The 16,939-nt window shown below is 46.9% G+C and overlaps 1 protein-coding gene and 1 long non-coding RNA gene across 2 annotated transcripts in view; both read left to right on the forward strand.

The window, feature by feature from the left end:
* The window catches only part of LOC135368078 (band 7 protein AGAP004871-like), a 537,443-nt gene that overhangs the window by 471,448 nt on the left and 49,056 nt on the right, over positions 1-16,939 (forward strand). The window lies entirely within an intron of this gene.
* LOC135369256 (uncharacterized) lies at positions 9,076-10,524 on the forward strand. Its single transcript, XR_010415030.1, has 4 exons — positions 9,076-9,419; positions 9,727-9,839; positions 9,907-9,992; positions 10,143-10,524. It is a non-coding gene; the product is annotated as an uncharacterized LOC135369256 (long non-coding RNA).

A 16,939-nucleotide genomic window follows, 5' to 3' on the forward strand; every position in this document is an offset into this window, starting at 1 on the left:
GGTGCATAGCCTCCTGCCGTTGGCTGTAATAAAGCCGATATTGTCTGTTCTACTGCGTATTTCCTTCGGGCTTCTCTTCTAGACGATAGGATCGTAGCCAACGGCATCCATGTATCGCCTGGAGAACGAGTTCTGTGTCACATTAAAGACAGTTGAGAAAGTTGTCGCTACGCCACTCGACCTCCGTCACGCGGTCCCCCAAATCAGAGACAGTTTTTGTGTAGTTTCACTATCAGCCGCCCGCCATGGTGTAGGCCAGGCCAATGCGGCTCGCCACACAGTTTGAGTTCGAGACCCCAGGTGTAGAAGATTTTTTTTTTTCGCTTTCTATCGATAGCAGTGGTAAACTGGCGGGATTCTTCTCCTTAGTCCCAGCGTTGAGCGCACATGCGATAAAAGTTTTGTGCGGACATGCGAATGCCGAAGACGCCGACGCGATCTTTGGGAAAGTCTCCACTACACAGCTGACGATGCCAAAGGCGTTGCCATAAGAACACGCACGTTGGTATACTCACTTTTACGTTGCATCTGAGTTCTACGTGGTTTGGTTGGTTTCGTGGAAGAAAAAAAATGGAAATACAATGAGCAATCCGGTGGCACATGAAGGGGCTTGTTGTAGGTATACTTTTGTGGACGTTATACATATTTCCTGTAGAACTTTTTTGGTGAATACCAAACCTGCCAAAGTTGCCCAACGCATGAAAGTTCAGATGTGTTTGGTCAACTGCCTACTCCCGGCGGTGTCATACGCATTTTCGTCTCCGTTGGAATGCGATCTGGCTTCAAAGCTAGCAAAGCTCGTCTCGCACAGTGCACGGCGCTGCAATACGAGGCCGTTTTATTGGATTGGGTACTACGCTGTGTGCATAGCGACACAGTCACTCAAAGATTGCTTGGAAGCACGACCTACTCTATATTGTATTACTCGTTCGTTATAGCAGCGATTAGTTTGTCGCTGCCGGCAATACGAACCCGGAGAAATTGCGACCAACGGGAATTAGCTGAGGCGGACTCCATCAGGAACAGCACAAACACCGAAGCCTCTAGGCGTTTTAGGCTTCTATGTTTGTGTTGTCCCTGATGGAGCCCGTCTCGGCTAATTCTCGCTTCCTGGATTAGATGTCTTTCCTTGTTGTTTGAAAGGAGGCGTGAGTGAGAAGTCTAGAGAATCGAGAAAGCATGTTGGTCCGTCTCCCTTGTAGTTGAGGCACTATATAGACGTCAGGAGAGAGCCATGCTAACGCGCATAACTGTAAGGTCTTTATTGTCTTGTATGTTCACGCATGTCTTTTCCTGCTACAGCAGTGCTCATTGCACGCGCGTGTACTTATTAGGTACATTTCGCTATGGTTCGTACATATTTGTATCGTTTTTTAGTCCATTCATCTTGTGTATAAGTATTTGTTCACGCACTGGGTGTGCTTTCATTGGTATTTTGTGCAGTTACAAAATACTGATCTGTAACAAGTAGCATCCCAGATCAAACATCAAGGGGGTTCCGGTTCGAATCCTGACGTCTGCACCATTTCTCCGATTCATCTGAATTCCCGAACAACGCTGTGACATTACCGCCCCTCTTTGGCACGTATGTCGCATCTGTTCCCCCCGTCCTGTGCATCTCGTACTGTCCCATGTGAACTGGCCATCAACCTTGCCCACCCTTGCCCTCGTCGTCGTCTTCTTTCTCATCTTTTTGTCATCTTCCTCCTCTTCTGCGAGACCGATCTCGATGTTGGTTACATTTTGGTTATGATTCGCTTTCGGGATCATCGAGGTCATCACCGGCCCACCTTTTAAATTTGTCAATAGGTGCTACCCCAGAGTAGAACCTGCTGGGTCTTTGGTTTTCCGCCAGATGTTCGATCCTATAGCGGTCGTTAGGAGGTACTCCAGACACAACGTAAGGTCCCTTGCACTTTTCAGATAACTTTGTAGGTTCTCCAGTCGGTATGGGGCCTCTCTCTACCACAACCAAATCTCCAGGCTGAAGTGTGTCTGCTTTTCGCCTGCGCAGGTTGTATGTCTTCTTCTGTTTCTCCTGATCAACGCGAATTCTTGAGATAGCTGTTTTTCGTTGCTCCAATCTTCCGTCATTGAAGCTTTCCTCTAAGCTGTCTTCCAAGGGATCTCCATTGAAGCGCCTGGGGCTAAAGTTGAAGATAATTCCAAATGGAGATCTCCCAGTGGCCTCATGGACTGTATTGTTGACTGCATACTGAACCTCCAGCATGACATCATCTCAGTCTTTTTTTATAGGAGTTCCGACGTGAACTAGCCAGCAAACAGGTGATGTTACGGTTAACTCGGTCAACTTGTTAATTTGCCCTTGGCGTCGCAGTCCACGTCTTAACGTGAACGATGTTGTACTTTTTACAGAAGCATTCGAACTGTCTTGCTGTGTACCAAGTTCCTCTATCCGTGATCACACGACGAGGAGCTCCAAAAGAGCTCACTATGTCTTGCACGAACTGCACAGCGTGACTTGCAGCTGTGCTCTTCACTGCTTGCAGAATGACGTACTTCGTAAACCCATCAGCAGCTACAATGATGTAGGTGTTCCGCTTTTTGCTTCGGGTAAACGGTCCTAGATGATCCATGTGGATCGTGTGAAAGGGCTCCCCAATCTTATCAATTGGGTGCAAATAGACCTGCTTCTTGCCAGACAGCATCTTGTGGTAGAGACACTCGAGGCAGGAGGCCAAGTACCTTTTGATGTAACGTTTCAACCGCGGAAACCAGTACTTCTCCTTCACCTTTTTCAGTGTCTTATCGAGCCCAAAATGTCCCAGGTCGTCATGGCATCTCTTCGCGACTTGCCTGCGTGCATGATGCGGTACGACCCATACGAGTCTCTCGGGCTCACTATCTTTTAGACTCCGGTACACTCTTTGTCCCCTGAGGGCATACTCAGAACGAAGAGAAAGGTCACGTTTCGAGAGATTCTTTGTATTTTCCAGCTGCGTTTTGAGCTCTCGAATTCTCGGGTCAGTTGCCTGAGCGGCTGCCAGCCAGACTTCCTCGGTGATGACTGTTACCAGTACCATTGTGTTAACGGGCTCCAACGGCTCCGGTGCTCCAGTTGGCGACCTACTCAGTGCATCCCCATGAGCTGGTGACGATCCCGGACGATGCCCCGTGTTTAAGTTGAACTCCTGTAAGCGGAGCCACCATCGTCCAATGCGTGGAAGCAAATTACATTTCATCATGGTGCACCGAGCAGCGTTACAGTCGGTCACGACAGTGAACTTCAGCGCAAGCACATGTACACGAAACTTCTCGAGGGTCCACAGGATTGCGAGTGTTTCCAGCTCGTAAGAATGGTACTTTCTTTCCTTAGCAAAAGTTCGGCGACTCGCAAACGCCACTGGGTGGAATTTGCCATCTGTCTGTCTTTGCATCAGAATCGCACCCAAGCCTTCCTGACAGGCATCAGTGTGGATCTCAGTCTCAGCATCGGGGTCGTATAGTGGGCGAGAACTGGGCGTTGAGTGATAGCCAACTTCAGCGCTTCGAATGCCCCTTCTTGTTCTGCAGTCCACTCCCAAACAGCATCCTTCGATGTCAGCTTGGTCAGAGGCGCAACGATAGTAGCAAATTCCTTGACGAACCGCCTGAAGTAACTAGTTAGACCAAGGAATTGTCTGAGGTGATGAACATCATTCGGTCTTGGAAAATTCGTTATGCTATCCAGCTTTCGTATGCTCGGCCTTATTCCACCGGCGGAGACTTCGTAACCAAGGTAATCCACTTGGGGAGCTATTCTCGTCAAAAGTAATCGAGCTCGATTACTTTACGTCACGAACTGTTGGGCAGAGCCAGCAGAGCTACCAGAATAAGCTTCGCCCATAGGCTCCCCTTATTTATCCCTAGCCGGTATCGTCGTCCACCGGTGTCCCTAGCGCATGAACAGTAGGAAGGGCGCGCTTTCCTACGACATGGGGGCGCTATGTGCTATACTGAAATTAACGACAGGGAGGAAAGGATGGAAACGCGTGGCGCATATGTGTAAATGTGTATTACAGTTAACGTGATGCGGTGATATTCCGTTCACTGTGGAATAACCTTCATGTACATAGACTGCGAAACATTGCGCCTTTCGTCATGCTGGCAGTCAAGTGGCGCCACACTGTAGGCTATGCACGCTACGCGCACATATCGCACGTCGGCACAAATTTCTCTTTCACGATACAACCTACAACTTTCCGCTTCCGGCGAGAACACGCGGAAGGGCGGACTTGCTGTGATATGGGCACTCGGATAAAGCGCGAAGATTGCAGGATGAAGGGCTCGACTATTGGTTGAGGACGCGTGGCATCCACCTCTGTTCTTCATGCCTTCTTCGCGTAACGACCAATGATAGGCGACACACAAAGTAATCCAGGTCGATTACTTTGACGAGAATAGCTCCCTTGATCTTCAAGAAATGAACATTTGCTCAACCGAAGCGTCAGTCCAAACAACATTCAAAACTTCTTCGAGATGTTGAAGGCCTTCTTCAGTGCTAGTAGATGGGATATGAACGCCATCCATGTACGCTAGTGCAATTGAATACAGTAGGGGCCCTAACATGCTGTTCGCCATTCGCTGGAAAACTGCTGGCGCGTTTGTAAGACCAAAAGGCATTCTGACAAACTCATAGTGACCATCTGGGGTCACGAATGCAGTGTTCGCCTGTGATTCCTTCGACATTTTAATTTGATAATATCCAGATGCAAGATCCAAGCTTGTGAAGTAGCACTGCCCTTTCAGGCGTTCTAGCTGATCGTCAATTAGTGGCAGTGGGTATCGGTCTGGCTTCGTGATCCTGTTCAAGGCCCGGTAATCGACACAAAACGATAGTCTCCCGTCGTTTTCATTACAAGCAATACAGGACTCGAATACGGTGAAGTGGAATCTACAACGATTCCAGCACTTTTCAATTCCTCCACGAGTCTCCTCAAAACCTAGCGCTCAATCGATGACAGCCGATACGGTCGAAACGTGATGGGAACAACAGTCGTAAGCTCAAAGTTCATCTCTACGGCGTCTGTGCAGCCTATCTGCGGTACGTCCATGCAAAGCAGTTGCGGTACTTTTCTAAGAGCGCGAGTACGCTGCTGCGCTCACTGTCTGGTTCGCTTTCTCCCATATTCCCCTGTGAGAAATTGATAAGGTGTTTTTCACAGCACAGGTTAACCTTCGCCTCCTCCGTTGCCTCATCTGCTTCTGTACACGCGTCTCCCCTAGTAACGACTTCAACCTGTCGTATATGCAAGTCTTGTCTTGACAAGTTCATGACTGGCACACAACTCGAATGTGCGTCATCAGTGATGATTATACAACGAGGAATACAGCTCTCTTGGCTCGCATGGAGTCAAAATTGGACTTCCACGAACACGTCTCCAGCTGGTACGTCTGTGGCCGTTTGTAGCTGTACAAATCCTACGTACCCAGGTGGTATGAGTGTTGCCTCGCTTGACCGCAAGGTGACTCGCCTTTGAGGAAGGTCAGGAATTATCATGTTCCTCAGACGCTCTTCTTCCGCGTCTGTAGTCTCCAGTAAAGGTTCTTCAAAAACCCTCACGACGTTTCTTCCACGGACAATCGTGATGTGACTCTGAGTCCTATGAGCTACGGTATCCTCTGAGCACCGCCAGGTACAGTGTAGATGTCCACCTCCGCCATGGCTTTGTCCACTTCAAGTATGACGCGAGTTTCTCCAACAGGGACGATTTGTCCTGAGCCAGAACTGTTGATGGTGTAAGGCTTACGTAATGCTTTGTAAACCAACTTCATAATCCTGGCGTCGCTTTTACGGAGTGTCACACATTGGCTGTCCAGATCAAGGAATGCTTTAACGCTGTTTCCATTGACTTTAGCCTCCATGAAGTACTTCACATTCGACGCTTCAACGGCAATCTACAGAACGTGTTGAGCAGCATCTGCTCTGCTCTTTGTAGAATTCGTTCGCGCTGGACAGCCCTTTACCAAATGACCTTGCTTGTGGCAGTTGCTACAACGCTCGCCTTTCGGCGGATATGTGCATCTGATAGAGATATGGCCGTAACCATTGCTGTTAAAGCATCTGGGCCCTTTCTTCGAATCTGACGCCAGGCCTTGCGGCGCTCTTTCCATGCCGCTCGTTTCATCCCGGCTTTTCGTCGACGCAGTATTCTGTCTTGACATCAGGTTAGCCTTCGTGCCCCGAATCCTTTCTTCGGAGCGTTTCAACGCACAAAGCAGGTCCTCCGGATGGCTGAAGGTGCTGGCTCCCAAGGCTCGGATACTCTCTTCACAGACCCTTATGAAAATGGACTTTGCCTGTCAATTGACATTGTTTGGACATCCTTTGGGTTGTTTGGTATTTCTTTTGACTTTGACTTTCTTTGGACCAACGCCCAAACAAAATCTATAGACCACCTTTGGCTTTTCTTTTGTTTGACTTTCTTTTGCCGGTTGCCCAAACAAAATCTATAGACCACCTTTGGCTGTTTTTTGGTTTGACTTTCTTTGGCCGGCTGCCTAAACAAAATCTATAGACCACCTTTGGCTGTTTTTTGGTTTGACTTTCTTTGGCCGGTTGCCCAAATAAAATCTGCAGACCATCTTTGGAGTTTTTTGTTTTGTTTGTTTGACTTTCTTTGGCCTGTTGCCCAAAGAAAAGTTGTTGGCTACCTTTGGCTTATTTTGGTGTAATTTTGCCTGTGCCTTTGGATTTGTTCTAAGATAATTTAGTGATACACTTTAGATTTCCTTTAGTTTAAGTTTGTTCAGCCACTTTGGAAACCCCCAACAATGTCATTGGCTTAACTTCCCTTGAACAGCCAAAATGTTTCCTGTAACATCTTCTACCTTGAAGTAGACCGTACAAATAAAAGGCAGGAGTTGTACACAAAAACTTGACTGAATGTGAGATAGCCGTCACTACACAAGCTTTTCCAACATGAGAACACAATACGGCATGAATGTCACCATGTAAACTATTCCAACATAAGACACCTTCCGGCATGGATTATACAGAAAAAATCCAACTGAAGAGAAGTTGACCCTCATTACGCAAGCCATTCCAAGCTGACGGCACCATTTGACACGACTTATGCACAGAAACCTGAACAAATAGAAGCTACAGGTCTGGCTAAGAGCCGTTCCAACATGAAGATACTCCGGCATGAATTGTGCACCAAAACCTGACCGAACATAAACTATGTCTCACTACTGATGCCGTTCCAACATGAAGATACTCTGGCATGAATTGTGCACCAAAATCTGACCGAACATAAGCTATGTCTCACTACTGATGCCGTTCCAACATGAAGATACTCTGGCATGAATTGTGCACCAAAACCTGACCGAACATAAACTATGTCTCACTACTGATGCCGTTCCAACATGAAGATACTCTGGCATGAATTGTGCACCAAAACCTGACCGAACATAAGCTATGTCTCACTACTGATGCCGTTCCAACATGAAGACACCCCGGCATGAATTGTGCACCAAAACCTGACCGAACATAAGCTATGTCTCACTACTGATGCCGTTCCAACATGAAGATACTCTGGCATGAATTGTGCACCAAAACCTGACAGAACATAAGCTATGTCTCACTACTGATGCCGTTCCAACATGAAGATACTCTGGCATGAATTGTGCACCGAAACCTGACCGAACATAAGCTATGTCTCACTACTGATGCCGTTCCAACATGAAGATACCCCGGCATGAATTGTGCACCAAAACCTGACCGAACATAAGCTATGTCTCACTACTGATGCCGTTCCAACATGAAGACACCCCGGCATGAATTGTGCACCAAAACCTGACCGAACATAAGCTATGTCTCACTACTGATGCCGTTCCAACATGAAGATACTCTGGCATGAATTGTGCACCAAAACCTGACAGAACATAAGCTATGTCTCACTACTGATGCCGTTCCAACATGAAGATACTCTGGCATGAATTGTGCACCGAAACCTGACCGAACATAAGCTATGTCTCACTACTGATGCCGTTCCAACATGAAGACACCCCGGCATGAATTCTGCACCAAAACCAGACCGAACATAAGCTATGTCTCACTACTGATGCCGTTCCAACATGAAGATACCCCGGCATGAATCGTGCACCGAAACCTGACAGAACATAAGCTATGTCTCACTACTGATGCCGTTCCAACATGAAGATACCCCGGCATGAATTGTGCACCGAAACCTGACCGAACATAAGCTATGTCTCACTACTGATGCCGTTCCAACATGAAGATACCCCGGCATGAATTGTGCACCGAAACCTGACCGAACATAAGCTATGTCTCACTACTGATGCCGTTCCAACATGAAGATACCCCGGCATGAATTGTGCACCAAAACCTGACCGAACATAAGCTATGTCTCACTACTGATGCCGTTCCAACATGAAGATACTCCGGCATGAATTGTGCACCAAAACCTGACCGAACATAAGCTATGTCTCACTACTGATGCCGTTCCAACATGAAGATAGATACATATCGTCGAAATGTTCGTCACGATGATACACACTATAGGCGCGTTCCCAAGCACGCGATTTGCGGGGCGTCGCGACAGCGACTATTTTTTTTCTGTTCCGCGCAGGCAGAAGCAACAACAGGTTTCTCACAAGCGTACGGTTTGGTTGTCAACATCGCTTCAGGTTCCTCTCGCATATGAATCGTTGAACGAAAGCCGAGACATGGAAAAATTGTCGCTCTCGCAAATCGCGCGCTTGGGAACACGCCTTTAGAGTGTATCATCATGACGAACGTTATTGCGCTGCACGGCTACGCAGCGTTCAACAAATGTTGCACAAATCAAACATCAACAAAACATTTCATTAGCTGCCCGCTGCCCAATCCGACACCGCAAGTGGCCCGAAATATCGAAGTGTCTTCTTTGTTTGAATCTATTCACTGTGTTATTATCCGCTGTTTAGGCATGTGTATTATTAATAATATGATTAAACAACAGAACTGGAGTGTGCAATTTTATTCGGCGTTGTTTGCATATTTGTAGTTACAGGTTCAGGTTGCGCGCCGTTCCTCTCCTTTAGTCGAGGCAAACTGCTAGGGCTATCGAAGCCAATCCAAGCCGCAAGCGAAGTGTAGGGTATTGTTTGCTTTGGTCGCCGCACGTGGTTTTGAATTGAGTGTTCATGTTGTGTGGTGTCCTGTATTTCACACGTTTCATTCACACAATTTTCTATTTGCGTAACTACGTGCAACATCCACATTTTGGTGAAGTGGCCAGGCGTGAATATGCTGGACGTTTATCCCGTCGACAGCCTGCAAGATATCGAATTAGGTTTAAGTATTTCGTATGTCCCGGCCGTCCCGGCAAACGTGGACATCGCTAAGGGGAAGACATTCCTCATACGGTGCAGCAAGAATGCAGAGCCCTCTGAAGCCTTCTTCGTTGCTGCGGGTAAGTCCAGCGTGTACAGAGAAATATGCTTTGTTTTTCCAAAGCGCGAGAGGCCAGACGTTGCAGTCTCCCTCTTTCTGCCCAGTATTTGTTACGCTGTCTAAATCAACCGCAGACGTGGAATGGCGTGTCATTTAGCGCTACCAATTTAGACTTACCTACGGTTACCTATAGTAAAAAGACATTAATCGGTTCTGCATTATTGGTCCTGTTGTAGAACCAGACTCAGAACATCAATTTCTCATGTTTGATTGCTTGTTCATTGATTTGCTGCTGCCACAAGCCTAACTACTTGATATTCCACTAGGCCTCAGGGTGCACACTGTACACATTGTGCAGAGCACAACCGGAAAATAGAGGAGCTTGAGCATGCAAATGCCCGCCTGACAAAGAAGCTTCGCAAAGCCAAAGAGAAGTGTGGTAAGCTGATATATATATATTTTTTTACATATGTTGTGGCAAGCATGTAGCAGGTAATTATTTTCAGTCATGACCAACATGGTGGATCAAATGGAAAATCTAATCCAGACTGCCTCCAGCCAGAACGCTGCTGCTGTTACAGCAGCTCCAATGGTAATGTTTGTCTCACCTGTGGAACTCGGATTTTGATATTTTATTTGTGTTTGGTTAGTGCGGATGAGCCGTAAGAGTGTGCTTGGAAGATATATCATTTGAAGTTAACAGTTTGCAGGACAATACGTGTAATACCTCTTTTCTATGCAGCTGGACATCGGCTTAGGTGTTTGTGTGGACGCTGGTGTTCTGCACAGAATAGAGAGAAGTAGCAAAGGGGATCGGACAAGGTACGACTGCATAAGCATAGCTATCTCTCTTTAATTTGCAGGCTGGCCCGTGCCCTCATTTGGGCAGTGTTTTCTCCTCAGGAGATGATTGGGCGAACTTCATATGGGATACCATGCAACGCCCACTAAGGTGTTGCGCTGAAACCTGCAGTGGATGAGACACGGCATGAAGCAGTTCTGGGTAAGGACCCCTTTCTGTCTTCATTACTGCAGGTCCATTGGCTTTTGATTTGGCCAAACTCTGGCTTTGTCTACATGAAGTAGCTGGTTACTGCTTAATCAGTTAATTGTACTCCTGCAGTGTCAACCTCGTGATTTGGCTTGCTGGACCCATCACATTCATGCGGCACACTAATGCAATGCCATTGGCAGCAACAACCATGTTCTAAGAATTGGAGCTGGACTGCCGGAAGTAGACCAAGATGGTAATCTGCACTTCTTTGGCACCATACAGATGCAAGAAAACAACAAGTCTGCGAGAGATCAAGGAGAGCGTTGTGTCCATGCTTTCGAAAATGAAATAATCACCCGTAATAAATTATGTTTATTATCAGTAACAGATGGCTTCTTTGTTGTCGTGAATACCAGGGGTACTGGGTGCTATTTGGGGAGCCAACGAGGTACATTTGGGCATTATGTCAAAAGAAAATCAAATTAATGGCAAATAGGTGTCAAAAGAAAGACCAATTGAAGTCATAAAAGTGTCAATTGAATGGCAATAGCAAAAGTTCAAAAGAGATTCTTTTGACAAAAGTCAAAAGGAAGTCTGTCCCAAATAACCAAATGAAGTCAAAAGAAGTTCCAAACGTTTTTCCAAATAAATTCAAAAGCAATTCTATTGAATTTCAATTGCCTCTTTTGACTTTTTTCAATTGGAATTCTAAAGCATGTCCAAAAAATTTTTTGCAAGGGGAGACATGTTATAATGTATTCGACGCAAGTGCTGTCGTCAAGATTGCAGCGACGTGCTTTTGTAAGCTTGTCGTAGTAGTACTCTTCTAGTGACTCTGTCTTCAGCTTCTTGCGGCAGTCCATCTCCAGGAACCTTCGCTGAGCACTTGCGGTATCGGAAAACGCTTGACAGAGTACTTCCTTCCATTCATTCCATGTGTTAAATGGTGATGGCACTCCGTCATACCAAATCTTTGCAACGCCCTGTAGTTTTAGAAGACCGTAACAGCAAGTCTGCTTATCGTTTCATCCGTACGTTCCGGCAAGGTCGTCGACTTTACTGACCCATTCCTTTGGAGGGACGTGCTGACTATAGGGTTGAATTCAGGCACCAACTTCCCACTTTCCGCAGCGTGTCGCGTGACAGAGTCACCTTGTCTTGAGCGCTCTGATGTGCTCATGCTGTTAACAGCTTCCCTGACCGCAGCTTGAACCGTTGCTTGAACGACTGCCACGAAGTCGTCATCGACACACGAAGCCTGTGTGAGTCATGCACACCTACTTCTAATTACTGTAATTCCCTCTTTTGTGTCCTTGGGGCAAATCCAGCTCATCAAAGTCATCCTGTAGAAGGTGCTGACTTTTCACCCGCTGTAGTCGATCATCACAGTGGAGCTTATCATTCTATCGTCACCAAATTACCGCGCACAGCGAGTATAGTGTCCCCTACCGCGATGCAAATACGCCCTTGCTTTTTTTTTTTTTTTCAATAAACATATTTCCGCCCCTACTAATCACTATTGAAAGAAGAAGATTCTGTTGCTCTTAATCTTTTCCTTGCAGTCCGGTACGCACACGGGCTTATCAGCTGTTCCTCTCGGGCTTGGCAGCTCAACACGTGTTTTGAATAGCATAGGGTCATTAAAGGGACGGTCTCGTACAGCCGGGGCGATTCCTAAAGATTCCGAAACTTAACCAAAACGAGTACTGTACACATACAGCCGTCAAAGTTTCATTCAGAATAACGAAGTCGTATTCGAGGAATTTGTCGAAACGTGCCGTAATAGCAGACGACGAAGCCTGCGCTTCACTCTCGTGCAACGTCACGCATGACGTCGGCCTAAGGGTAAGTTGCCCGCGTCGCCGCGGCTGAACAAAGAGCAAGGCAGTTTGCAGTTACCGCCGCTTTACCATGGCATTTGCAATTTGCAGAACGATATTGGGTTCAGTCATCACCATAAGCTCCTCTTTGCTCTCGAAATGGGGAAGAAGAAAACTGCAAAAAGTGCTACTGAACAAAATGAAAGAACAGGTGCAAGTGCTAGTGAAAGCTTAATTTTGAACACCCTGTATAGAGGGACAAACAGCACGCATGCCTCATGATGGCCCAACAGCATAATACAATTGAATAATGGCAGCTGGGACTGTAACCCACACCCCCTTGATTTGCGGTCAGAGATGCTACAAAATACACCACATTGGCTACCGTCCCTTTCAAAGTACCAAGCCATGCAAGGAAAGATGGTGACATGCAGTCACTCAACAACACATTCTCTCTTGCGCTGCAGCCAGCCGCTCCCACATTCACGCAGATGAGGACATACGTGACTGGCGGAATCTTTCTCAAGTAATGTAGTAGAGATGAGACAATAGACCTCTACCTGTTTGTAAACAAATGACGTCATAGTGTTCGACAGCGCCACGAATTTGGTAGAGTTGAATTACGTTGAAAGCTAGTGGCGAACAAGGTCACGCCTGAAAGCCACGGTCTTGGGGGGATTACGATGGTCTCTGAAAGGGACGCGACCTTCGGTCCTACTTTTCTTTTTAATGGGAGGCAGCGAACAATTGCCAATTCGTGGAACCCAGCTCTCCCCTTCCGATCTGTTTCGTTTTTTTTTCGTCTACCCACGCCATGATGACGTTTGTCGGGTAGAGGTTTATTGGGAAAGTGAGGCTCATGCTGTGTTTATCCATCTATTGCCTCATCCACTACTACATTACTTGGGAAAGATGCCACCCTCCACGTATGTCTTCGTCTGTGTAAATACTGAGACACAAATTATTGTGCACAGTTGATAGTGCTCAGGTTACTACATGATCTCATTTGCTTTTTACTATGTAATACAGATGAATACAGAAGTTGGACCTGCACATTTCCCACATACGTTCCAGAGAGCAGCTTTGAAATAAATTGTAACTTAGCTACTCAGCATACGGTTGTTTTGTTTTCTTTGTGATAAGACGGTTGTCACGAGCATCAAGGTCAAAGCGGGGGAAGGAAAGGTAAAACAAAAGGCGGGAACAGTTCCTCCTCTCCCCGCACCTTCTGTGCGCTCTTCTTTGCGACAATCAAGCAGGCGGGGCTAAAGCGGAATTTTTACTGATTTTTTAGACTGTTTCTGTTGCGATACTGTGCATAGTTTTTGTTGGGTCTGTGGTTATCAGTGGAGGACTTCATATTTCTGTAAAAACAAAAGTAAGATTCGCTTGGCAATTTTCAAAGTTCGATTGAAAAAATAAATTTCCCTCAATTAAAAATTGTCCAAAGCCTTCCTCAATGGTGGCAAAAGTTTCCAGAAGGTAATTGCCGAAAGTCCCACAATCCTCCGGCGAGTACGTCGTCAGATAGAATTTTTTATCACATCAGGTGAAACACCCTGTATGTAACTTCGTGAATGCTAGCCAAAACTGTCGTTGATCTCTAATCCTTAATCCCTATTTGGCGTCAATCTTGCTGCACTACATCCATTTCGTGGGGACTCAACAGAACTGTAGTTGCTGTGGTGGAATCAGAAGTTTCCCTAGAAGTCGACCTCTGGAGGTACCGAGCCTCCGGGAGGATGGGGGTATTTTTCTGGATACCGTTTTCATGGCTATATGAACTGGTAACCGTGGTCGGGTCCATGGATTAATTTTGCCCACCTGAGGCTTCTTTAACTTGCGCCGAAATCTCGACACACGGCACATCATATTTTAACGTCCCACGCGGGAGACGGCGTGTCGAGCCGAGCTCTAGTGGATAATCTAAAAAAAATGCAGTGGGTGTTTAAAAAAAAGGAAAAGTGGCGAATGTAGGCTAATCCCTGGATGGCATCATAAGCAACACGGGCAAGCAGAAGCAGCTCAAAAGTTTACTGTTGCGATCTCTCGATTTTTAACCATATTTCAGTCTCTAGTAAAGCGGGCGCAAAAACTTAGAATTTTATGATTTGATGCCGCACGACTTAAGTTTGTCAAAGCCATCCCGAACCACAGGCGTCATCGGCTAAGAATCGCCGAGAAGGAAATACGAGAAAAGGCAAGTTCAGGACTTCACTACTGAACTACTGGCTTCTCCTTCTTCGCCCTTCTCCTGCTGTCTCTCGCCCTCCTCACCTAAGTCTCCTCGAGGTGCGAGCAATAGGCCTATCCCTGTTTACAAACAAATGACGTCAGATTGTACAACAGCGCCACCTACTTGGTAGGATGGAACTACTATAGCTTAAAATCAACAAGTCACAAGAAAGCCACGTATAAATGTGGCTTCTCATATTGTAAGATCTTTTTTGCAATTCTTTACATATTATTAGTTGTATGGCCTTGCTCTGCTTCACTCTCCCGGTAGTCCTACCCTTTCGGTAGCCCCTTCAGATGGCTACCGGGCTCTTCCATCTTCTGGAGCATGAAGGGCACGAGTTTCTCTCGGAGTGCACGTGGTGCCTGGCTCTATACAAAGCAAGCGCGGACTAAGTCGTAATTAGAAACCACATTCCGCGCAGGATTACGACATTGACTTTCAGACGATGCAACTCCTAGGAGGAAGCCTTCTTTTCTTTCCGCGATAGACTGGGAACGCGAAGGAAGACACCAAAGCGACTAAAAACGTGACCTCGGTTGTGTGTACCAGTAATACCAAGAAGGGACCCTTGCGCTTTCGGGAACCGGAGAAAGAAACAGGTACGATACATGCGCCATCATCTCTCGTGAAAAATAGAAGACAGAAAACAGACAAAAAGACAGAAAAAGTAGACGCCGTAGCACGTTTTGAATGTGCTTTACAGTTCTGACTCAAACTTCTATGTAGGTCACAAAGATAACTCTGGAACATTTTTCTAACCTAACTCGAAACATAAACTTTCAAAACTCGGTCAAGACCAAGCGAAAGAGGGCCAACTGTCGTGCACAGCAGACGGCAAAGCTGCACGCGCATGTGTGTGACGTCATAAGCAAAGTTTACCCTGCTTAGGAACGAGTGGTGGAGGCACGGGTTGATGTGGAACGGGACAAAATGTCAGTCGCAGTTTGTGAAAATATGTACCGGGGTCGCTGGTGGGATCGGTCGTGGATTCCAAGAAATCGACTGGAGGTATACCCTTCTACCGTACACCAAATCAACTGGACAGCATTCGATACCGAGCCGGACGACTGGCAGTGTGATCATCCTGTGGGCTGCATCTTCAAAGTCCATAATGGCAACATTCAGCTGGCAGCAAAAACTATCTAAAGGGACGTGTGTATGAGACCGATATGGTAATGTTCGGCAAGGTTTCACAGTCTACTTGCCCAAGTTTCTCTTCCGAAAACAGCTTACTTATTAAATAAACGAGTTTTAAAGATTCGTACTCTGTCCGCAGCTAAGCCAGAATGACGTAAACCGGGCACACGAATGGGAGCGCAGCGCAGGTCATTGTCTTCGAGAGCGTCTGCTTCGCGTGAGCATACCAGGCCCCCATAGCTCCCCCTCTTCGCGTCTCTAAAAAAAATGTTTGCACGTCATAAACACGTGGTATTATTCCGTCAGGCATCATAGTTGATACCCATTGGCCGAAGGATATTGCGCTCTCCGCTATTGTTTGGCAAAGTTTCAAAAGAGCATTCTTTCGCGGGCTGCCTGTCTGGCGGGCAGTTACGAGAAGAGAAGGGAGAGAAGTGGCAGCGGCGTCTCGCGTCTCGACGATGTCAGTTGACAGCACCGTATGACCAGTCCTCCTCAGGTAACCGAGGATGCGGCTGTAGAGTATGTACCACTGCGCCAATCTACAACGTTGCAAGCTCATTGGTCCAGACTGTGCGCGCGCTCCGATTGGTCGATAACGTTTTGAAATCGCACTTCGTACGCGCGCATGTGTGTGCAGCGACCCGGCGGCCGTTTCAGCAGTTTCAGCATAGTTTCGAAATAGCTCGCATCAGTCGGCACGGCGTCCGTCTTCTTGTGTTCCGTGTTTCGGTGATGTCAATCGGCAGAACAGTTTGTGATTCTACGCGTGTTGTGCTGTTCCTGGACACGACTATTATCCCACGTACAGTCTATCAACTACGGAACTGGAATGCTTCGTGGGCTGGTGCGGTTGGAGCGTGAAGAACGCGTTCGGGCGCCGTCGGATTTTGAGGCCTGACAACAAAGACAGGATTACGATTACGTGCCACAAAAGCGCCTTTTCCGCTTTGCAAACAACGAAAGAAGATGCTCATCATAAAATCGGCCGGCAAGGCGTCCTCTTGTGTTCCGTGTTTCAGTGATGTCAATCGGCAGAACAGTTTGTAGAAGTGTTCGCTGGTTTATTCATGCATCGATGTGATTCAACGTGTGTTGTGCTGTTCCTGGGCACGACTATTATCCCACGGACAGTCTATCAACTCCGGAACTGGAATGCTTCGTGAGTAGGAGCGGTTGGAGAGTGAAGACAAGCGCGGGCCCCGTCGGATTTCGAGAGCTGTGTTCGTTTTGCTTCAAGTTCTAACTTAGTTACAGTGCGTCAGCAACGCAGTGGACTTTGTATTCACAGTGCACCCATGTATCAGGTCTTTGAATCAGTGCTTTGTGTCAAATAAATATTTCTTATA

This window comes from Ornithodoros turicata, chromosome 9 (assembly GCF_037126465.1).
Source record: "Ornithodoros turicata isolate Travis chromosome 9, ASM3712646v1, whole genome shotgun sequence".
In the NCBI taxonomy this organism is placed as follows: domain Eukaryota; kingdom Metazoa; phylum Arthropoda; class Arachnida; order Ixodida; family Argasidae; genus Ornithodoros; species Ornithodoros turicata.